Here is a 23,444-nt window from a genome sequence, read left to right as displayed (position 1 = left end):
AGTTTTACTAGCTGTTATGGGTCATGTTCCCAGGAAACTTTATTAAAGAGTGTTCTTGGGATCAACTGGGAAGGGAGTGGTGGGGAGGAAGCAGGATTAGCAGAAGGAGAAATCAAGATGTAATGCAGTCTCGGTGAAAGCATCAGCCAACCTGCATGGAGCTCTGGACCACGAGTAGCCTTTTAGAGCTTTCCCAAATTACAGCAAGAGGAGCATTCAGTGCAGTTGTCCCTGGAAGGTGGTGTGATCCTCAGATGACCAGAGACTGGCAAACCGCTTACGTGAGGCAAAACTGCACAGGCTAAGAGTTAAGGGCCAGCTTCTCACAGAACTCCCCACAGCTGGGGAATAAGGTCTCCATCCCTGAATAGGAATCTTCCTGAATAGGAATCTGGACAGTACATGAGAGCATCCACTACAGTCCACCCCTTGCAGCACCTGGATCCTCTTCTTAGAGGTTCTAGGGAAATCTTCTCCAAGACACCGGTGAGCCTTCTGTTCCTAGTGGGAACTTAACAGATAAAGGTGAGTGGGACAAAGTACAGATCTTGATGCTATAGCTGGTTTCAGGGTGGCAACTGGTACTCATCTTCTCCCTCCTGTCATCCACTGAAGATCCTCCTCACTCTAAACAAGCCTCTCTGCTGACCTTGGTGGTTTTTCTGGTGGTGAGAATCTCTCAGCCCTGAGGGGTCTGAGCCACTAGCCATGATGCCTCTCTCAGGCTGTGATCTATTTTCCTTCAAAGTTGGACTAGGGAAACCAAGAGGTACCTAACTAGGTCACCTGGGTTCTCCATTCTTCCTCCCTTCCCTGTGTATAACAGTATCTTCCTGCCTTTTCCTGGTGACCAGGTTCAACTACCCCTTCCAAGACAGTGACTTTTCTTCTTGCCTGTTGGCATGTTGGTGCATGGAGCTAGAAATGCCCATGGATCAGCCATACTTATAGTTCAAGGGGGACAATCACTGTGTCTCTGGTCAGAAGTATCCCCCCACACACACACACACACTCTTTAGGCACCAGAACCTCGAAATTCACAGAGCTCAATTTTGTGAAGGTAACAAGCCCAAATTCTTCAAGGAGGTCACTGGGAGTGATGGTCAGCAGGACCGCTTCTACTTCTACTCCTCGGCTCCTGGACTCCTGCATTCTACCTGTTGTGAACACAGTGGCATTTAAAGGTCTTTGATCTAAGATCAACTGTGAATCCTGAAGAATGGTGCTCCACTCTAAGAAGTATCACCTTTGAGCTGGCACATCAGGTCAACTTTGAACAGGTTTGTCTATGCTCTGCTCTGGCTGCCTGGCAGCTTCAAGAAATATAGCATGAGACAGAACAGTGGAGTCATGTGCTCATTCCAATGACTCTTTTGCAGAAAAATGTGTTCTTTGGTATGATGTGATGTAATATTGGATTCCATGACAGTGGATTTAACACTGTTTAAGCCTCGGATAGCAGTGCTTCCTGAGGCCCTGAGAGCAGTAAATATAAATCCATATCCAGAATATGTGTCCATTCATGTTCAAATGAATTGCTATTTCTCCCATGTTGGAAGATGTCCAATGTAGGCAGCCTGCCAGAGTGTCAGGTTGGTCTCCTTAAGGGATGGTGCTATATTGGGAACTCAGTATCACTCTCTGCTACTGGAATGTTAGCCGTTTGGCAGCAGCATTAGCTAGAAAAACTTTGGTAAGTGCAAGCCCAGGCCAGTGGTCCATGCATAGCCTCCACCCCTGCCACCATGGCTCTTCTATTCAGGGGTCTATTGTGCCAATACTAGAAGTGGCTGATGACAGAGGCTGGGGGCCATTAACTGGTCAGTCATTTTGTCTCCCTGCATGCTTTGTGCCTCTCTCTTGTGAGCACTGTCATTCAATACAAGATCTTCCCACAGGATGTCCTCTCACAGGTCGGTGCACATGTCTACTCCAGACCTCCTGGTTGCCAATCTGCCCATTTTCTGTTTTAGGCCCCTGCCCATTCATTCAGCCATTTGTTACAGCCCACGAGTCTAACCGCAGGCCACCTCTCTTTCAACAGGAAGCAGATGACCAGGGACACCACCGGAACCTTTCCCTCACCACTGTTTTCCAAAAGTGAATGGAGCCATGCATTCATTGTTTTCAGCTTGCACCATACAGAGCTGGCCCATCCAGCAAGCTTGAGCACCTCCCCCTTCAATCAACTGATCATAAAGGATCTTCCATATGGTCATAGGTGTGAGCTCCAGGGGAAGTGCTGGATCAGTAACAGTGGGTGACATGAGCCCCTGTGCAGCTAGGCTGTGTCCCCTACTCCTTCTCGTTCTTAGTTCCAGGTGCACCAATCCAACCTTGCAATGAATTGTCCCTTGGCCTACCCCACGATATGACGTGGTTTTGACAGAACCCAGTCTTGATAGGCTGTTTTGGCCACATGGTTAGGTGGTGTCCCATGGTTAGGAGCTCTCCTCTACTAGGTCCCCATAGCATGTAAGAGCTATTGTTAGAAAGTTATAGAATTCTCTGCTGCCAATGGCTCAGCCATGCTCCAGAATCCTGGAGGTCTGTATTGCGATTTTTCCACTGGGGCTTGCCAATAACTCCACCTGGCCTCTTTACCCAGCACTGACACCTAACACCAGAAACCCTATTGGCTTATATGGCCCAAGTGGTAAGATTGCTTGCATCACAACCCAAACCTGATGCAGAATCTTTTCTTTTTCTGGTCCTTTCTCAAAGCTGTAAGCTTGGAATGATATTTTGGTTGAAGCAGTGGAACACACCGCTTCCAGAACTCAGATGCACTCATCAGGTTTTACACTTCCATCTTTATGGTGGAAGAGGAAAATGCAAAAATTGGTCTCTTCCTTTGGATGTGATGTCCTGGCATGCCCCTGAGCACTGCACTCATAAAAACTGTACCAATATGGCAGGTCCTTAGCAAGACGCAGATACAAATCCAGAGGCTGATTAAACAAATTCAATAAATGGTCTCCAAATGAAGACAACAAAGTTTTTCCACTACCACTTAAAAAAAAAAAAAAACCAACCTATGACCTTCTTACTATTTTAAAAGCTTTGTCACATGGTAAAAGTATGATATATGCTCTGGGACATTTGGGCCATATGATTTTTTTTTTCTAAAGTCTTACTCCACTAATCTTTGCTTATTTATACTCTTGAAATCCATAAATAGAGCAAGATAAAATGAACAAATAAAAAACTTAAGAGGAAGTTAAAAATACAGATTGGAAAAATTAAACAGAGCCAGGTTAAAGTTAGCAGATGAAAGCACAGGGCCAAAGCCACTGACCAGTTGCCAGATGCAGATGGCAAACTTCCCCCTGGGTCCCGTCGTGGCTGAAGCAAAGGCAGCCACAGTTAATCACTCTCACAAAGCCCCACCATATCCAGATCAAGGAAAGAGGAAAGGCCATGAACCGTCTCACAAAATAACTAGATGTACATGCTGATAGTGAGGAGAGGGATCGGATGGGGTGGGGGGTGTTGTGTGCGGTAAAGATGGTTAAACAATATAACTTAATTTGGTAAAAAATAATATTGAAATGACTTGGCCTGGGTCTCCCAGATGGCAGATCCTAGGACAAAGGCTGGAGTGCAAATACTTTACCGTGGAGTGTGATCCAGACAGGAGGAGGGACAAGAAGAATGGGGCAGAGAAGGATGGGAAACTAACACAGGGATGAGTCACAGCTCCTGGCAAGTGGCTGCTGGCTCCTTCTGTCCTGCCTGGGCTGTAGGAAAGCCAATCAGGGCTGTCCATCTTGGAGGGAAAATAGAAAGCACTTATCCATTGGGGCTTATGCTTTGTAGGTCGACAGTTTGAACCCAAACTTACTCCCAGGTTTCGTCAGTGCATGTGCCCCATGTGGCTCAGGGAACCTCCTGGGTGGATGGGAAGCTCCAGCAGAGGCGTGAGGCCGAGCATGGGGCAAGCCTCTGGCATGCTGCACCCAAAGGAGGCTGCCTAGAGCCTGAACCAACGACTGGAACAAAGCGCAGGGGATGCCCAAAGGTGAGAGGTGGTACCCAAGAGGTTCCCAGCGCATACTTCAGATCTAAAACTAGATGTTGCTTTCAAAGCATCTTTTGAGAGAATCTTTTGACCTAGAACAAATTTCTGATATCTAAGTAGTGATCCCCTGCAAGATATAAGCTATGTCAGATTACTGGGCCAAGTGATTCTGGGCATGGAGAGTCTATCCATGAACAGATGCAACAATTATTTATTTATTTATTTATTTATTTATTTATTTATTTATTTTCTTAAAGATTTTATTTATTTATTCATAAGAGAGAGAGAGAGAGGCAGAGACAGAAGCAGGCTCCCTATGGGGAGCCAGATGCAGGAGCCAAAGGCAGATGCTCAACCACTGAGCCACTCAGGTGCCCCCAGAGGCAACATTTAGAAAGTATGTCCTTTGCTCCCTGTTTCAAAATATAAAGCTTTCATGAATGCATCTAATATTTATATCTGAAAGCAGATTTACTCTAAACATCTAGTCTAGCAAACTCTACACAAGTTAATGTTCTATATGTAAAATAAAGACTTGAAGGAGTAAAACTGGCAGTATTATACATACAAGTAAGAAATCATTTCTACACTCATTTTCAGAGTACCTTTGAATTTCCAGAAGCAGCTTTCTTTAATGCTGGGAAATTTAGGTGCAATGTTGAAACAATATGAATTTTCGACACTGTGGTCTAAGTACAGGCCTGGAACATTTTTTTCTTCTCTGAGAATCCAGTATTGATTTTTTCAGGGTCAAATTAAGCTACAACAAACAAGACAGGATCCTATTCACGTTTTCATTGTAAGCAGATCTCTATTCTGTAAAATAATATGGACTTCTGAATTCTAATCCTGTTGCCGAGGCGCTTAGCTCTTGGCTAGTAAGTTAGCCCTGGAAAACTGACTGTAGGCAAAACTTGTGAATCTTGATATACAGCCACTCCACTCCTCTGTTCGAGAATAAAGTACAATGACGTCACAGTTTAAATTTACTTAGAGGGAGAGCTCGGCAAATGCTGTTAAAGAATTAGAATCCTCCTCGCTGGAAAAGCAATGATGAACGCTCAGAATGCTTCACTTGAGCCAAGAAGGCGGTGAGCTGAGAAAAATTTCTCCCTTAGGCCCTGGTCCTCTGTGATCCCGCTCTACCCACAGGAGACTTAATTAGCTAAATTAACCTATTAGAGGTAGGATATTAAATTTTTAGTTAATTATTTACTAGCAGTTAAATAAAATTTATATCCGTCATGAAAATTCTAAGTGCATATGAGAGCGACATCATGAGATACCACTATTTCTATTCAGATACAGCATCTGGGGTACAGAGAGGCAAAGGGCTGCCTCAAAATCACACAGCTAAGATGTGGGAGAGTCGCATTCCAGCTCAGGTGTGGCAGCAGTGCCTCTCCATGCGCATCCATTCTCTCCCTGCTGTCAAAACGCCAAGAACAAATTTGTCCAAGGTGTAACAAGGAAACCAGGGGGAAGGAGGCAGCCTTCATGCTGGCAAATCAATCTGGTTCAGTTCTTCCCGCAGCAGCTTGTTCTACCTCCCAGGGCCTGGGGGTGGGTGGTGGGAGGATGGTGCCGCAGAGTTATCATTTATCTTCATCCATGCCCCTCCCCCCCTGCCCCCCTGCAAAATGTTACTTGAGGCTCCTGAAAACAAGCTCTCTGGGTTGGGACTCGGTGCAGGAGCACCCTGAAGGCCCTGTGTACTGCTGTCTTCCCCAGACTTGTTCCGTGATGGTATCTCTTTTTGAGGAGCACCAACCTCAGGCCGATTCTGCAGAAGAGGGTTCTGAAATTACTGAGCTGCAGAATGCCACGAAATACACTCTCAAAGGTCATTCTGTTCCCACCTGGTAGTCTGGCTTCATATCCCAAACAAGATGCAGGAATAGGTTTCTCCCTAAGAGAGTCTGATTACTACTCATCCGATCACCAAATATTCAGGGAGTATTTGGGGCAGGCACCGTGCTGCGTATGGAGACTTTCTCCAAGAACAGAGAGGCCAGTTCCTGCTTCGAGAAGCTTACGGCTGAATCGCGACCATAAACCGTACCCAGCTGTGCACGCGGTGAGCCACAGGAGGTGCCACAGGATCGCTTGACAGGACGACCATATGCTGGTTGTCCAGGCACCAAGGACGTGACATTTCACCCGAGGACTGAAGAATGAACAGGAGGTGAATAGGGTCGGGGGAAACGCAGGCAGTGAGCTGTGCGGGTAGAGGGCCCTTCTCCTAGCAAGCTTCGACGCACCCTTCAGACTAACCCGGACCCCTGCTCTCTCTCGGGGCTGGATGGAGGCACCCGCCCGCCGCACGGGTCGCACAGTGCCGGCCGCCTACGGACACGGCGCCCCTCGGAAGGCGGCCCCATCCCAGGGCCCGGCCTCGTTTGTCCCCATCCCTAGCCCAGCGCTGCCGCCTGGCCGTTGAGAGGAGCAAAGGGAAGAAGGCTGGGAAGTAACTGCTCCCCAGCGCGGTGCACGGGCTCATTCTCCACCAGGCCTGCTTTTCCGTCACATGAAAAAGGAGGAGAGCTCGACTCCGCGCTCGAGGTCCGCCGCCACTTCACACGTTAACGTGGTCTCCCCACCTTCGCGCCGGGAACCGGAAACGCAGTGACGAGTGAGGTGCGGGGTCTACGTCCAGGGAGCTCGGGATGCGGTGGGGACACTCGGAAACGCGGGTGTCTCGTGCTTTCCCGCACTACGAAGCAGAAAGGGCAGGAAGCCTTTCCACGGAGCCCGCGGGATCTGGGCCGAGCTGGGTCCCCACTCGTGCAGCCAACTTTCCCGGCCCTGCACGCGCTCCCGCCCGCGGGGGGGCCGCCCGGGGGCCTGGGTCACGGGGCCGCACGACCTTCCCCGCCGAGCCGGTCGCCGCCCCAGGCCGCCCCAGGCCGCCCCCGGCCAACTCCCGGGGCGCCGCAGCCCGCGCCTCCGCACACCCGGGACGAATCCGGGCGTCGCGGGCGCTGGAGGCGGCGGCGGCGGCGGGGAGGTGCGCGTGCGTGTGTGCGCGTGTGGGCGAGTGTGCGCGCACCCCTCCCCCGCACGACGTCACCCGGGTCACGTGAGCGACCCCCGCCTCCGCCCCCGCCGGGCTCAGCTGCTGGGCCCCGGGGGCGGGGGGCGCGGGCAGGCGGCGCGTCTGCTCGGCCCCTCCCCGACCCCCTCCCCCTCCCCCGGAGCCGGAGCCGGAGCCGGAGCCGGAGCCGGAGCGCGGCGTGGAGCTGGGGGCTCCGGTGAAATTGGAACCGGTGTTCTAAATTAAGGGGAGCAGATGTCCCTGTTTTGCTCGGGAGGCCTGGGTGGCCTGCTGTTGAGAGCGAAATCGTTGAGGCACTGACCTTCCGGGGCCGCCGTCAATCTCGGCGTGCAGATGGCCAGCCCGAAGCCCTGCCCGCTGCTCTGCATTGGAAATGCGGCGGCGGGGGGATCCGGGCGGTCTGCGGGCGGGGGGGGGGGGGGGGAGCCCGGGGGAGACGGAGGCCGGCAGAAAAGGCCTGCTCGGCGCACAATGGAGCCCCCGTGGCGGCCCCTCGGAGGACAATGCGGTCCCCGGGGACCCGCGCTGGGCTCGCCAGGCCGGCCGGCCGCGCTCCAGCTGCCTCTCCAGAACCAGGCCGTGCAAATGTGCCCACTTGATTCTAAATCCTCTTAGGCGCTGTCCCTGTGAACGAGGGAAGGGCTGGCCTTACAATCCTTTACAATCGGAGGCCTGGGAACCCCGGCGCCCCGCGGGTCTGCACCGCGCATGCAAATGGAGTCGCCCCCCTGGAGAAGCGGGCAGGAGAACGTTTGTGCCCCGCAGTCGGGGAACAAAACCGCCGACGGCCTGCAGTAAACGCCCGTGTATCTGCCCCTTTGATGCCACGCAAGGGCCTGAAAAATTAATTTTAAGCGTGTTTCCCATAGAAGAGACAGCATTAAATGTTCAGAAAAGCCAGCTATGCTGCGCAAAGTCATTAGTCACCCAGGTATTTACACTGTTTTTCCTATTTCCTTTCTCTCTTGGCCTCTGTGGTCAGTAGTATAAAATTCCTAGGAACTCCCACCTAAACACCAGCTTCCTGTTTATGCTCTCGGTGGCTTTAATGTTCAGCTGTTAAAAGCAGTTGACCAAGGCTCTATGAAACAATCAGCAGAGGTTCACAGGTGAATGGTGGAGGGGGAAAAAAAAAAAAAAACCAACCCAAAGGAGTAGGTCAAAGGTCCAGGTTCATTTTTAATCACTTGTGTCAAAAACACAGGGGAAAAAAGATAAAGTTAAAGTGTGTAACTTAATGCCTACGATCTTGGTTCATTTCATTTGGCCCGTGTCTGCATGAACCTATAAAATATGATACGCTAAAGTATGAACATTTTCATTTCTAGCAGTGAAAAAGCCCTCTTTTCCATGCCCATGACATTCTTTTGTTTTAGAAGGTTACAGTTCACACATAAGCACAATCTGTGTGTGCCTTACACCTCGCCATGGCTGTTCTTCTTGACGTTCCTGCAGCAAAATGTTGCACTTCTGTAGCTATTTGAATTAGAGCCTCCCTTGACCTGGAAAAGAACCCTAGAGGGCACTTCATCCAGCTCTTTGCTGATACAGAATTCCCTGCTCCACTCCCAGGGAGTGATCAGCTATGCTGTGATATGCTCCCTACCTTGGAAGATAGCATCCTTCCTTGAGAATCTTTTTTTTTTTTTTTTTAATAAACTTTTCTTGTATCTGAGGCTGGAATCTGCTTCCTCTAACAGAGCCATGCGGAATAAATCTAATCTCTCTTCCATGTGATATTATACTTGAAGTATTTGGAAATGCCGCCCAGTCCCCTCAGAGGCTTCTCCCAGCTGAAACATCTCCAGGTCCTTGAACTGTTTCTGCCCCATGGGTGGGAGTCTCCTGTACCCTCCCAAGTTACCTAGCGATGCTCTGATTGGTCTAAGTCCCTTTGAAGCTCAAGATAGTGCTTCAATTCAAGCTGAAATTCTGCTTCTCCAGGAGGCAGCGCTGGAGGAGTATGGCTTAAAACCATAATCAGTCCGACCAGGCCCGAGTTATTCTGACAAAAATAATTTTGGGGTCTCCATTTTCGTCTTTTTCTCCTCTGTGTCAGTAATGCCAGACTTAGTTAGGAAGCCCAGGAAAGGAGACGGCCTTCTCGTGTGCTAGCACTGTGCCTTTCACGTTCTTGCACCTTACCCTCACAAAAACTCTCTAATTACTATTATTGTTACTCCTCTTTTACAGAATCAGGGGTCAAATAATCACCCAAGAGCACACAGCTAATAAGTCGCGGAGAGAGGTCTCTAGCCTGTGACTTGTATACAAAGCTGCTGCCCCAGAGTCTCGTAGTTAAAACTGAGATCCTGAATCTGTTTTTCAGCACACTCTTATGATACACAGCTTTAATTCAAGGCCACTTGGTATACACCATGTTTATGCAGCTACAGAAACTTCTGAAATACAAGTTAAGAACTTTAGGTGGGAAAAAAGTTCTTTGTGGAAGCAAATGAAACAGAAATTCCTAGTTTAAGCCAAAAGTCATCCCAAACATGCTTTTATTCCAATGGTATTACTTAGCAGCAAAGTGTTCTATTCCCCTTGAGTTTCCTGCCTTAGGCTAAGGGTAGGCCAGGCCCCGAAGCTAAATAATTGTTTCTTATATTTCGGTACTAGCACTACCAATGCCATTGCCCCTTACTCACACTTGCTTTCCAGTGTGTAGGTTAGTCATGAAAGAGGGAAGAATAGGTTTCCCCTGCACACACTGTAACTTTTTTTCCAGCATTGCTCAGCCTGCCAGAACAAAAGTAAAACCACAGAGAGAAGATTTAGATCAGCCTCTTGATCACCCTGCTGCTATTTTATAGTTTTAGGAGGGGTTGGACATCAAACACTTGAAACTGTCATCTGCACATTCCTTCTCAGAATAAAGCAGCACTGGCATGTACCCTCCTGAATTATTTTTCTACCCTTCCCCCCAACTTTTGGAAACTCTTTCTCTCCAGGAAAATAGTCTACAGAAGGCACGCCGAATTATGAGTGTTTGTTCTAAGGAAGGCTCTTCCAGCCTACTGTGAACTGTCATATGCTGACATCCGGCCAGGTGGACTCTCAGCTTCAGTGGGGATGCTGCTCAGACGTTTAGGGTTTTCTAATTTGTTTCTCATTGTAGCGTTTGAGACACCTTTTCCTTACTGCCTGATCTGAAGGATCCTCCACAATCACTATTGCATTAATCTATTATTTTCTTCATGGTACTTACGGCAACCCAACGCTTCATTGCTTGTATGCTTGCTAACGTTCCACCTTACGTCTCTAGATCACCACTTGCGCATAAGTAACTTGGTCTGTCTTGTTCATTACCTAGCATGGAGTAGGTCCTCAGAAATATTTTTTGGATGAATATATATTTTGTGCAAATATATGTATATATGTATTTGTCGTGTACAATTCTTTCCTTCAAACAAATTCTTGGAGTGGTTGAATTCCTACAGACAGAGGTAGAATATGGTTGCCAAGGGCAGGGGTGGAGGAAATGGGGAATTAGTGTTTAATGGATACAGAGTTTCAATTTGGGGAAGATGAAAGAAATTTTGCAGATGGATGGTGGTGCTGGTTGCACAACAATGTGAATATACTTAACGCCACTGACCTGGACACTTAGCAGTGGTTAACATCATAAATTTTAGAGTGCATATATTTTAACGCAATAAAAATAAATTCCTTGAGTTGGAAATTTGGGGCTAAGAGTTAGTTTATGTCTTTAAAACTGGGGTATATATTACTAAACTTCTCTCCAGAAGTTATGCCAATTTACTTTCCAAATACCAGTGCCTGAAAATAGTCATTGCTCAGCATATCACCAACACTGTGTTCTCAGTTTTTTTATTCTTTATGTATGATGAGTAAACACACACACACACACACACTTTAATTATTGTTTTACTTGTGTGACTATACTTATTATTAAGGATTTAGTATATTTTCATGTTTGGTATTTCTTCTTTTGTGAAAAGCCTATATGTATCCTTTCCCATTTTTATGGGGGTGTCTCCTTTGATTGGTTTATAGGAGTTCCTGTATAGTAAAGATAATAACTCTTATAACTGTTATACAGCTTGCAATTAATTTTCCCAATTTGCTATTTATCTTTACATATTACTTGCTATATGAAATTTAAAATTATATGCTGAATCAATATGATCTTGGGGTGAAAAAACCCTTCCCCATTCCAAAATTATAAGAATATTCATCCATGTTTTTACCCTATGCAGTTGTGGCTTTGTTCTTTATACTTAAATATTTGATGCATCTAAATGCTTATGGCAAGAAATGAGATAAAGATCCAACTGGATTTTTTAAATTAATCAGTTAATCATCATTTATTACATAATCCATGCTTTCATCAGTAATTTGAAATGACTACTTTTGGTTATAATAAACAGCCATTTTCTTAGATCTGTTTCATTCTAGCACCTAGACCATGCTATTTTATTTACAGTAAGTTACCAATATATTTAGGTGGTGCCTTTTGCTGTAAATCCTAGGCTAGTAACTAACCTCTATGTTTGGGAATTAATCCATTATTAGAAACATTTTAAATTATGTATAATTATACATTGGAAAGGTATAGCCTGTTGGAGACTTTCCTCTGCTGGGAGCCAGCAAGGAAGAGAGAGTATGCTGTCAACAGACATTTAAAAGAACCAGTGATAGGAAGGAGAAGACTTGGCTGGGATGCTTGGCACAGTGTCAGGCCTGCCCTCACATCCCACTCATGTTCCCCAGCTAGAGTAACTCAATTACCCATGTGGTAGATAGCAAGCTGGTGGGCTTTGTCCTCTTATATTGAGCTCTAACTCTGCCACTTTCTAGGTTTGTGATCCAGAGAAATCTCTTAAATAGTATGCTTATTCCAAGGCTAATAACAGGCTACCTAAGATGATAGTCATAAAGATTGAACAGTACACTTAAATGCACTCTGGAAATGATCACATCTAAATATGTATCATCATCATCATCGTCATCATTATAGAGGAGGGATGCTTTGCCTCCCATGTCTGCATGCTTCTGCCTGGCCACCTGCCTTGCTCCTGCCTGGTGAGACATCCTTCTCCTCTGCAGAAGAGCTGCTTACACAACTGTGAGACTCAGGCCACCGTCATCCGAAGAAGTGTGCTCAGGCAATCTCTCTTCTGATTGACCTCATCCAGGACACTGCTGGCTTCACCAGGGAGGTCAGGGTGTGCTCTACAGACACCCTTAATTTGCTAGTTCTGTGATTAATCTTGTTTTGATGGAGGATGGGAAGGTTAAGAGGTCTGTTTGGCCTTAAGTCTAAACCATGGATCCAATCCAGCTTAACCAGTGAGCTCTCTGTTGGGGGCAATTGGGAGATAACAATAAAGTGGCATTTTGATTGCCATTCTGCCATTATTTCTTGTGTGCTATTGCACACATGCTCCTTGTGTGTCATTACACACCAACCTCGCGGGACGAGGAAAGACGAACAGAGACCAGGGGTGTTCCTGGCTTTCCAGCGACAATACTATCCTGGCCATCAAAACGTCACCTCTCTGACCTCTAACCTCTGACAATTACCAGTCCCTCAAATGGGTCAATTACTCCCCTGAGGAGGATACTCCACACCATATACATAGTAAGAGTTTAGTAACTATTAGTTATTATTACTGCTGTAACAGTCAGCGGTGCCCCTATGGCAGGCAGCTCTCCTGTGAAACAGAGAAATGTCCTTCTCCGTGACCTTGGCCTTGTCACTGCCAGGAGTGTCACTCCTGTCACTGCAGGATCCCTATGCAGTATCCATCCATTCATTTAATGAGTGTTTGTTCAATGCCTGTGCCACACACTGGGAGTCAGGTGGGGAAGACAGACACAATTCTTAGCCTCAAGGAACTTCCAGTCCAATGAAGGGACAAACACCATAAAACAGATGACTGGAACCACTCAGTGTGGCACGAGCTATGCAGACACAACAGGGCAGTGAGATTAACACTGAGGATTGGCCTGGAGGCCCCTCCAGACCTAAGGGAAGGCCTCTCTCAACGCCTCAATTCAACTTTCAACGTGACTTTGTTTTCTCATCCCATAAGTATTTGGAAAAGATTTATACCAGCTCTTCTGTTACTGAGTTTTCTAGTGACAAAACAATAAAAAAAAAAAAAAAAAAACCCACAAGGTAGTGAGTTAGGGAAACCTGAAAATTAGGGTGCCAGGTGTTCCCAGTCCTCTTTCCCTCTTTGTTTGCCCTTTGACACCTTTTACTTGATTGCTTTCAGGCCTGGATTAATTTTTTCTGGCCAGAGGCCCATGCTAATTTGCATGGCTATTCTATATACGGGTCAGATCCGCCAAGACAGCAGGCCAGCCTGAATTCACAAACAGAGTCACATCCATCAAGTGGCCCAGAGCTCAATATACTCACCATAGAAGAATGGAGGATAATGAGAAATCCTACCACAGCCTGAAATCGTGACTCACCAGGGTTGCCCTGTGGTCAAGCTCATGGGTAAACCACTCCATCATCCTTATGTTCTGCTTGTCAAACACTTGTGGGATTCCATCTTGGGCTTTAGACATGTAATTACGGTTCCCATTGTTTGCAAAGCCAGAATTAAGCCTCAGATTATATAATTAATTGTGAGTGAAGTAGAGTGCCTTCTTTCATTTTATACTCTCATCTCTGATGTTAATACAAATCCTTATTTTGTTCAGCAATACCATATATCCCCGAGCCACACTAGTCCATGAAATACACATTAGTGTTGTCATATTTAGCTATTCTTATGAATGGGTAACTGGAAGGCTTACTTACAAGGGAGTTAAAATCCATTATGGGAACCTTGGTTCTTTCCCTGTGTGTGTTGACAGAATCAACAATTCTTTCAACCACTGGAAATGTTTGTTCGTTCATTCACATATTCATTCATTTAACTCATCCACACGTATTATTTTAGATCTATTATGTGGGAGGAACTGTGCCAAGTACAAAGTAAGACCACATGATCTCTGGCCCCCAAGTGGCACAACTAAGATGGTGCCCACCTTGGGTAAGGAATGGCAGGTTGTATTGGAGTCCAAAGTCATAGGTGGGGAAGCCTGGGTGGCTTAGTGGTTTAGCGCCACCTTCCTCCCAGGGTGTGATCCTGGAGTCCCGGGATCAAGTCCCACATCGGGGTCCCTCCATGGAGCCTGCTTCTCCCTCTGCCTGTGTCTCTGCCTCTGTGTGTGTATGTGTGTGTGTGTGTGTGTGTGTGTGTGTATCTCATGAATAAATAAAATCTTGAAAAAAAAAATAAAGTCATAGGTGTCTGCGTACCCTACCCCAAATTCATCCAAGATTCTGATTTTCTAGGTCCAGAGTGAGACCCTGGCATGCGGGTTTGGAAAAACTTCTAGGGTAATTTTCATCACACCCTTGAGTTAGGAACCATTGCTCTAGTGATCGTCCCAGAATTCCGTAGAACTCAGATCCTTTTCATGGGGCAGCATAACCATGAGCTCCTCCTCACCCAAACCAGAGAGTCATCTGAAGACAGACAGTGCCTGACCTGGGCCGGCAGTAACATGCTCATGGCCATGAGAATCTGCCCAGTCCGAAGGGGCTGTTTCTAGTCATAGGGTCATGCCAGCTCTGGCCACATGCCTCTCTGCTGTACTTTGTTCTGGGCTGTTTTGGGTTCTCCCTATGCTGAACCTACCTGGTCACCGGACCTCTACACTTGGCTCTAAAAACCCTGCCAATTTCTCTTGTGAGTCATGTGGAGACCCAGGGCACCCGGGCCACCAATGGCTATTCCTGGGCACCTGGGTGGAGCATACTGCTTTCCCATGGGCTGACGTGTGTGGAGTTGACACAGCAGTCAGAAAAGAAGCACTTGGGAAAGGTGCCGAATCCAAAGGAGGAGTTGGGCAGGAGGACTCGGCCACGCACAGAAGCTAGACAGGAAGAAGTCAGTGTGAGAGAAGAATGGGGCTCTGGTGACAGAGCTCAAACAGGAGGGCCGGGGTGGGAGGGGACATGTTTGTTTGTTTTGTTTTGTTTTTTTGTTTGTTTGTTTTTTGTCAAGTGCCTATGGGTGTGGGAGGGACGTGACAGGACAGTTAGATGCCTGACCAGAAGGTGGACCTCAGGACCCAGCCCCACCGGCCCTGCCTCTCCAGCTTGCTCCCTTCCTCTGGCCTGCTTCCCGGTTGCTTTCTCCCCCTGCGCCCCCATCCCCTCCACTCCCAGCCCAGACCCCTCCTGCTCTGCCTGTCCAGGACCAAGCTCTGGCCATCTACAGACCTCAACAGACATCACAATAATATCATGTTTGAGTGACCGGTAACAGCTTGCATCATGCAAAAGCTATCACCAGCTTATGAATTCTGGGTTGTTTGTTTTAATTTCTATTGTCAAGTCTGATATGATGTGATATGGATATGCTATTCCACCTGGTAGCGCTGACACTGGTGACCAGTCAGGGACCGTATGCTCCCATCTTGTAATTATGTTTTAATCTTGCATTTGTAATATTTGGACCAACCCACACTGGTTTGGTGCCATGAGTCTCTTGAACTGATAAATTGAGTCAATTCATAAAGTCTCGCTTAAACAGCTTTATAAGTCCAAATAAAACCAAGAATGTGAACTAGCTAGTTTTTTTTTTTTCCAGTTGTGGCAATTTACTGTGTCTTGATTTTAACTTTTTGTCGTATGTCATTTGTTCCTGCATTCATTCGGCTTTTACTGAACACCTGTTCTGTGGGGCCACCTGTGATGTTTCACAAGCCGCCCTGGACTACACCTCCTGCCCCCTCTGCCACGCATCCCCGTCACATCTGCCACCCACCCCCCAACACACACACACATACTGTCTGGCACACTCCTGGTGTAAAAGGACACATGGTCGGTCTCTGCCCCTCGACATTGCTCAGTCACATGAGGGTGACAGCCATGCACCCATTGTTCTGAGACGATGGATGCTTTGGTGGTGTCTGATCTGGGTCTCAAAGGGCACAGAGCAGATCATCAAGAACAGCTCCACAGGGACGCCTGGGTGGCTCAGTGGTTGAGCATCTGCTTTTGGCTCAGGGCGTGATCCTGGGGTCCTGGGATTGAGTCCTACATCGAGCTCCCTGCACAGAGCCTGCTTCTTCCTCTGCCTATGTCTCTGCCTCCCTCTCTGTGTCTCTTATGAATAAATAAAGAAAACCTTAAAAAAAAAAAAAGAACAGCTCCACAGAGGCAACAGGTGCCCAGCCCTGGAGGCCAGGGAGTGGTGTGGCCTGGGGAGGGCAGGCCTGCGTGCCAGGGACTCTGTGGTCCCAGGGCAGCTGGAGGGCGGCTCTCTGCTGAGGCATAGCCTGAGTGCCTGGTGCTGGTCTTGGATACGACATTCCTGCCATCCTGCCTGCCCCTCGGATGTGACCAGATTCCCAGGTCACGTGTCCTCATCCACCCTCCACCCTGGGACAGCTTGGGCTTGCCGGCTTGCCGCTAAAGTAGAAGACAGAAAACTCAGCCCTTTGTTCTTGGGAGACAGGGAGGGAGTTGGTTTAGGGTGTTTATTTCTCTTCCTTTTGACGTTAAAGCAAACCACATTTAACTGCTGCCGATGCTGTTAATGCCGGATCCCCGTTCAGGTGCGCAACAGTCCACACGTGGGTCCCATCCCTGGCACCAGCCAGCCCCGAAAGAGACCGATGTGGGAGCCCTCAGGAAGGTCTGCAGCACAAATCTAAAAATAGGTGAGCAAAGAAGCCCGGAGTCAGGGATAAATGCTCTCACCAGGCCCCGGGAAAGCCAGCTGTATCAAGTTCAGGCTTCCTCCCGGCCAAGCCACAGGGTCGTGAGAGACTTCCCATCTTGGCTTCTGGAGCTGGGAAAGGGGAGGAGGAAGTGGGGAGGCAGGATGTGGTGGAGGGGCTGTGCTGCTGGGAGAGCCAGGGCTCAGAGCAAAAATCCTCCTAAGGACTCTGAACGGTGCTAACCAGTTTAAAACAACAACAACAAAAAACCCCACATAAGCACAAAGCCCCCCAAAACCTCTTTACTTGAGTCTCCTTCAGTAGAAACTGGGATTTGGGGTAGTTCTCATGGTGGTGGCCAGCTCATGGTTTTCAGGGTCTTCTGAGTATGGATAACCACCAACAAAATCATGAAAAACACAATATTTACCCCAATAAAACCCAATGTGCCTCGGTTTACAGTCATGAGTGATGGACAAAACTCAGAGCCGTGGCTCATCAGTGGTGACTCGCAAAGAACCCAGCTGAGCCAGGGTATGTGACTATAGCATGAGTCCCTCTTCTGACCCTTCTTGCTAATGTATCTTCCTCCCTCTGTCCTTCCAGCAGTTGAGCCTCTCTGCTGAAGTTTCGGATAGATTCTTTCCAGGGGACTTGGGTCCGAGGGGTTAGAATTATAATAGGTTTTGATCCCGATTCAGTATGTCCTAGGACAGAAACTTCCTCTTTGCTTCTGACCTCCTTCCAGAAAAAAAAAAAAAAAAAAGAAAGAAAAGAAAAGAAAAGAAAGAAAAAAAGAAAAGAAAAGAAAAGAAAAGAAAAGAAAAGAAAAGAAAAGAAAAGAAAAGGCAATCCCAGGAAGATATAATAACATAGTCACCTATGGATCCCCAGGGAACCACTTCAGGGGGCTTCCATTAGCAGGTGGATGTGCTATTTTCCATGTGTATTAAACACGAGAAGCTTTGAGCACATTTCTGATGAGTCACACTGAGGGGGATGACTAGTTTTTTTAGACTCTGACAAAGATCGTTACCAAAATATCTAATGCAGCTATCATCAACATTTTGGGACTCACACATTTAGAAATATTGAAAGGTTCCACCCTTTTACTTTTTATTTTTATTTTTTAATTTACCTTAAGCAATGCACTTTATTTTTTTCTAGCTTTATTGTGATGTGACTGACAAAGCCTCTACCTATTTAAATCCTTATGCAATTTAGAGAAAAAAAGATCTTTTTTTTGGTTGTTGTTTTTCTTAGAGGTTACTCTTACTCTCTCCTGACCCTCAGAAGATTCTTTCTTGAAAATATATCCCCTTTATGTCTGTAAGACAGGATTGACAGGAGAGGATGGGAGAGGGCAGTAGTATGTCCTGAGTGACTACTGGATTCCAGGTCAATGAATGGCTAGTGAATCAGAATTCTAACACGGCAGGGCTCCTCCATCAGACTAGCATAGGAAGCCTGGAGGCAGGACAGCATGTGGCTAAGACTGTAGCCTGAAACCACACTGCCCAGGTTCATATTCTAGCTCTATCTCATCCAAGAAATGTGACTTTGGGCAGTTCCTTAATGTCTTTGCAACTCAATTTTGTCTTCTCTAAAATGGAGGAAGTGAATGAATTCCTACTCTGAGAGTTCATGTAGATTTAATTAGCTAATATACAAGCACTTGGCATAGTATCTGGCATGGAGTAAGTGCTCAGTGAATGTGAGCTCCTTCTCCTCCAATGATTATCATTTGCCACCAATAGATCTGAAAACATCTTACATCAATTGAACACTGATTCATTTGGAAAGATTAGCCTGGCATTAATGGTAACTGCTGTGCAGAAATTATGTCTTGTTTCAATGCATATTTTTTTTTCTTTTTTTGGAAAAGGCACGAAGAACCCAATATAACTAGTAGCTTGCCTTTTTGGTAGTATAGAAACGTGTTACTAGTCTATGCTGTCCTAGTGCTGCTGCACTCACAGAGTTAAAGCCTCCCAAGTAGAAAAAAACCTCCACTCCCAAAGGGTAGTTAACTCACCGTTTGGATCAGGCTATTACTTGATCCTTCTGCCTTTTATTTCAAAGACACTTTTTGCAGTTATTCAATTTACTTCTAAAGACCTGAAGTGTTATGGAATAAATTTGCTTATGGTGATGGATGGGCATTTTGACAACCCACAGCATTGCTTCTAAAGCATTTTTATTACCACTTGATATCACCCAACAGTGAAATAGCACAGGACACCAATCAACAAGGTGCACATTCCTCTCAGGTTGCAGAGAGATCGGGGTGGCCTGTTTAAAACTTCTCAGCAAGCTGGTCACAGGCAAATGGGGATGCCATTAGGCCACCCTCTTTTACACAGAGGTAAAATGAGGGAGCTGGTCATCCTCTGCCCATATGTCTTCAATTAGAAACAAAGGAAGTCAGGACTTTTTATCTACTTGAGAAAAACAGCAAAACTTTACAGCTAAATTAAAAATCCTTGTCACCAAAAGTCTGTGTGCTCGAGCTGCTGGAGATCCAGGAGAGGGATAAACATGCATAGGGGCTGGAAAGAGCAAGAGTCACCAGAGAAACAGCTGGACAAGGAGTAGGAACGCGGCCCTGCAGCACTCGCAACAGTCATTGTCCTTTTGCTCTGTTCTCCAGAGGAGAAAATCACACCACGTGTTTTTTTTCCAATCCAGACGCAAAACTAAAAACTTGAGCCCAAATATTCGCAGTCAGAGGAAAAAGTTCCAAGACCTCAGAAATGCTCATTCACCAAAGACCATTTTCCTGACTCAATTTGGTCAGGGATCACCAGGGTTAGGAAGGTTCCGGGTGGTCCAGTTTCCTCTGGGAACTCTGTAGGTTTCATGGTTTCAGTTTCCAGAGTTTTCTGCTTGCCTTGGAGTTCCGCAGAAACTGAATTTGCCGAGGAAGGGAGTGCCAGCAATTCAGCTGCAGAAGGTAGTTCAGTGCTGAGGAAGGAAAACCCAATTAGGATTCCTCCCCCTTTCTTGATACACTTTGCTGGCCTGAGCCCGGCCTGCGTGGAGATGGAGGCTTTGAAGTGTTGATCCCTAGCACACCTGCATGAGGAAGATGCTCCACTTAAAATTTCAAAACATGTTATAATGATCTATACATTTTTTTATAAGTGCCAGTAGATCTCCTTCCACCTCTTTGGGGTGTCAGAACTGCTAAGCCTCAAGCATCTCCCTCCCTAAGGGCTGGAGATGGTTGGGACCGGGGCCATGTGAGCCTCTGATTCCTGCACACTTTAATGCAGACCTCTAATTTGAAGTATGCAAACTAGGTTTTCTCCTTCCGAAACCATCCCATACAATTTAGTTGAGGATCCTGCACATTTCACAGCAAGAGGAATAAGGGCCATCCAAAAGGGATGGAAATTGCTCAAATGAACAATTTGCATTTACCATCCTCCAAGGGGAAAATAAATGCAAAAACATCTGTTGTGAAAGTTCGAGTATCATCAACTTGGAAAGTTAGAGGACCAACTTTCTCAGTCCTTGTTTCATACAGCAAAGCACTAACTGAAGGCAAGTTTTTGTTTTTCTTTTTGTTTTTACATGCACGCACAGGAGAGTCTGGTGCACCACAGACGGTCCAGGGCACTGTTGCAGAGGCCGAGGACGGAAAGTGAAGAGCAGCCATTCAACCTATAGAACAAGTCCCAGCCTCGGGCAGGTCCCTCTGGCAACAGCAGTGGCTGAGGAGTGTCAGCAAGCTCCGCCCCGAGGAGGAAGCCATCATCCTGCCCTCTGCAAGAATACACATCAGCACCAGTCTTTAAGTAGGCAAAAAAACTTTTCATGCTTTTCCAGCTCCATCAGATACTTTTCCTTCTAAAGGTAGAAAGATCATGTGTTTCTCGAAGCTCATCAAGTACAGGACAGCTGAAGATGCCAAGTGGCAAGCCACCTTGCTAGGGTTCTGAGATCCAATCTTCACTGTTTGGTTGGGGGAGCCCACGTGGTATCAGATGGAAATTGCCCCCTCCCCCGTGCCTACCCACCTTGGCCCATCAGGCCATGCCAGATCCAGAGCTCTGTATCCATTTAGAGCAGATATTTTATCAAAGGCCAAACTGCAAGTTGGTTTTCTTCTTTCCCTCCAGAATGCTTTTCCTAATTTCATTATGTCCCTAAGCTCAATGTCAAGACCAATTAGAAGAGAAAAATGATCATGCCCGGGAGTGTGTGGGGCTCAACAAATAAAAGCTGTTGCTGGTAGATCTCAGTGGAACTCTGGCCAGAGCAACTCTCCTGCCTCAGGACCAATGGGAGCTTATCTGTAGGATGCTCTGGCCTTTCAGGGCTACAGAAGATCCAATTTTTTTCAGCTACAACCTTGATGTGTCTCTTCTCATCTCTTTAACAGGCCACTCCCAGAGTGTAGTTTAGTTCTGTGGGCCAAAGATGTGAGAAGCCAGCCCTGTTCAGATTTGTTAGTTGGTCCTGTCTCCTTGCTCCTCTGGTTGGAGGAATTCTGTGCAAAGGTCTGATCTTGGCTGATCTTGGCACATTCTGATCTCCTGTATGTGTGGGCCCCAGATGAGCCCCAACAGTGGACAGATGGATGGATGTCACCAGGGAAACTTCTCATCACAGCAGGTTACTTCCTTTCTCAGGCCACAGCCACAAGAACTGCATCAACTAGGGTGAGGGCTTTCTTGAGGCCAAACCAGAACTGGCCAGAGAGGGAAATTGGGCTGAGTTTATTGGAGGTGTCTGTGATCCAAATGAGGTAGATACCTCATATCTGCTGAGAGTAACCTTAGAATCGTCCCCACTTGTCTTCTATTTCTGAAGGTCACATACTATGGTCCAAACCATGTAATTGACCCAAACTAGCACAGATGAACTGATTTTTCACATACGAATTTCTAAGAATCAGCCTATTTCTATCTTGTGCCTCCAAATATTGCCTGATATTTGTGCCCAGGATGTGGATATAGTGAGGCCAAACTCGGGTTGCCATCTGCATGAAGAGATGTTTCTATATGTCCTCCTCTGCCAGTTTACTGCCTGAAATCCTTAAACAAGAAACTAAATCCTTAACTCTGCCATCTGAGCTAAGGACTCTATGCCAATATGACAGGAGAAGATGCTCATTGAAAATTTCCCACTAAGATTTCAATGACTCATACAGATTCTTACATGAGGGTGAGCTTTTTAGGCCATTGTTAGAGGGGATGGAAGGTGGTCGAGAATAAGAAGGTCCTTAGGACCTTGAAAATGGAAGCGGGTATAGTGCACAAGAAGGGACAGAAGAGAAAATGAAGCCAACCTCACTATCCCACAACATGCCTGGCTGTCAGTTGAAGACTCTCCTATCATCAGGGAATAGGCTTGTGTGCTAGGCCTTTCAGGGGGAGGAAATCTGCCTCTCTCTCAGATGCCAAGGCCAATAGCACATAAAGCTGGGCTTGTGTTCAGTTCACCCTGCACTACACTGACTGCCTCCCATCCCCAAGCAGTGCCAGGAGTAGTTAACTTGGTTAGAGGTCCAGTTCTTATTCACCTGGTGGTAGGCACAGGGACACAGCACTCTGGTTACCAAGACTTGGCTTATGACGTGCCTTTAAGTGCAGGCAAGAATCCATAGGCCCGCAGCCAATGTGCATCTCCAAATGGGGACAACTGATGTTAAAGTAGAGTCTGCTCTTGATCCAAACACCTGGACCATTCCATCTGGTTTTTCAAAAGGCTGAACTAACCTTGAACATAGTCCATCCAGGAAGAGGAACCGCTTATCAGAAAGAGCACTGCAAGAAGACCAAACTAACATACTTCCCCATGACACTTGCTCTCTTCGCCTGACTTAGCCAGGCAAGCTCTCCCACCAGTCTGTTCTCTCTGATAGCACTGGCGGGAAGGACACATAAAAGACATCTAACTTGTACTTGTAATCACTTCTTAACTATTTTGCCAGAAAGTATAGGCAGAGCACATGATGTGCAAGGACAATAGAAACCCAACTGTTGAAATGACTGAGGACATACTGGGTGTGGATCATCTGGGCCTGGGCTGAAGGGACCAGATAAGGGCTGGTTGACCTTCCATTTTGAAAAAACTACAAAAGTTGCCAAAAAGTCCTGAATCACCAAGTGTATTTAAAACGTGTGTATTATAGCATGGGCATATAGGCCATGATATTGTAATAGCATGGTCTATGGTGATGCAGATGGCAGCTACATTTGTGATGAGCCTCTCATAACCCTAGAGATGTCAAATCACCATGTGGTATCCCTGAGACTAACATGGCCTTATGTGTCAACTCTATTTCAGTAACAAAAATAATTAATTACATAACAAATTACTGTGCATATTAATACAATGAGTGTTATCTGGTTTCACTATCAAAGTTTGTTTCAGCTTCTCTGAAGCCATTTCATCCCTTTAAAAAATTGACAGTCTCAAATTCATAATTATGATCCAAGTTCAAGAGTGCCTTCTAATTCTTTTACTATTTCATCTTTTTTTTTTTTAAATAATATATGAAAAGTAAATGGAAAGATGACTCAGTTGACTGGAATCCTGTTTGAAACCACTCTGGATGTATTTCCCAACATCTCCTGATTGATTGCCTGGGAAATAAATAACCCCAAGTGGTAGTTTTATATTTATATTTCTAAGTCAGGATATTTCTCTTATTGC

At 46.5% G+C, this 23,444-nt stretch overlaps 1 protein-coding gene and 1 long non-coding RNA gene across 2 annotated transcripts in view; one reads left to right on the top strand and one right to left on the bottom strand.

Moving 5' to 3' along the window:
* Nucleotides 1–23,444, bottom strand: part of ZNF438 (zinc finger protein 438) — a 402,160-nt gene that overhangs the window by 243,358 nt on the left and 135,358 nt on the right. The gene's annotated exons all lie outside the window — the stretch shown is intronic.
* On the top strand, nt 14,912–23,108 carry LOC118353901 (uncharacterized). The gene is made up of 3 exons (XR_004813454.1): nt 14,912–14,998; nt 16,623–16,778; nt 20,367–23,108. It is a non-coding gene; the product is annotated as an uncharacterized LOC118353901 (long non-coding RNA).

The sequence above is a fragment of the Canis lupus genome, chromosome 2 (genome assembly GCF_003254725.2).
Source record: "Canis lupus dingo isolate Sandy chromosome 2, ASM325472v2, whole genome shotgun sequence".
NCBI lineage: Eukaryota > Metazoa > Chordata > Mammalia > Carnivora > Canidae > Canis > Canis lupus.
The sequence above is the reverse complement of the archived record's forward strand: the minus strand, read 5'-3'. Positions and strand labels throughout refer to the sequence as shown.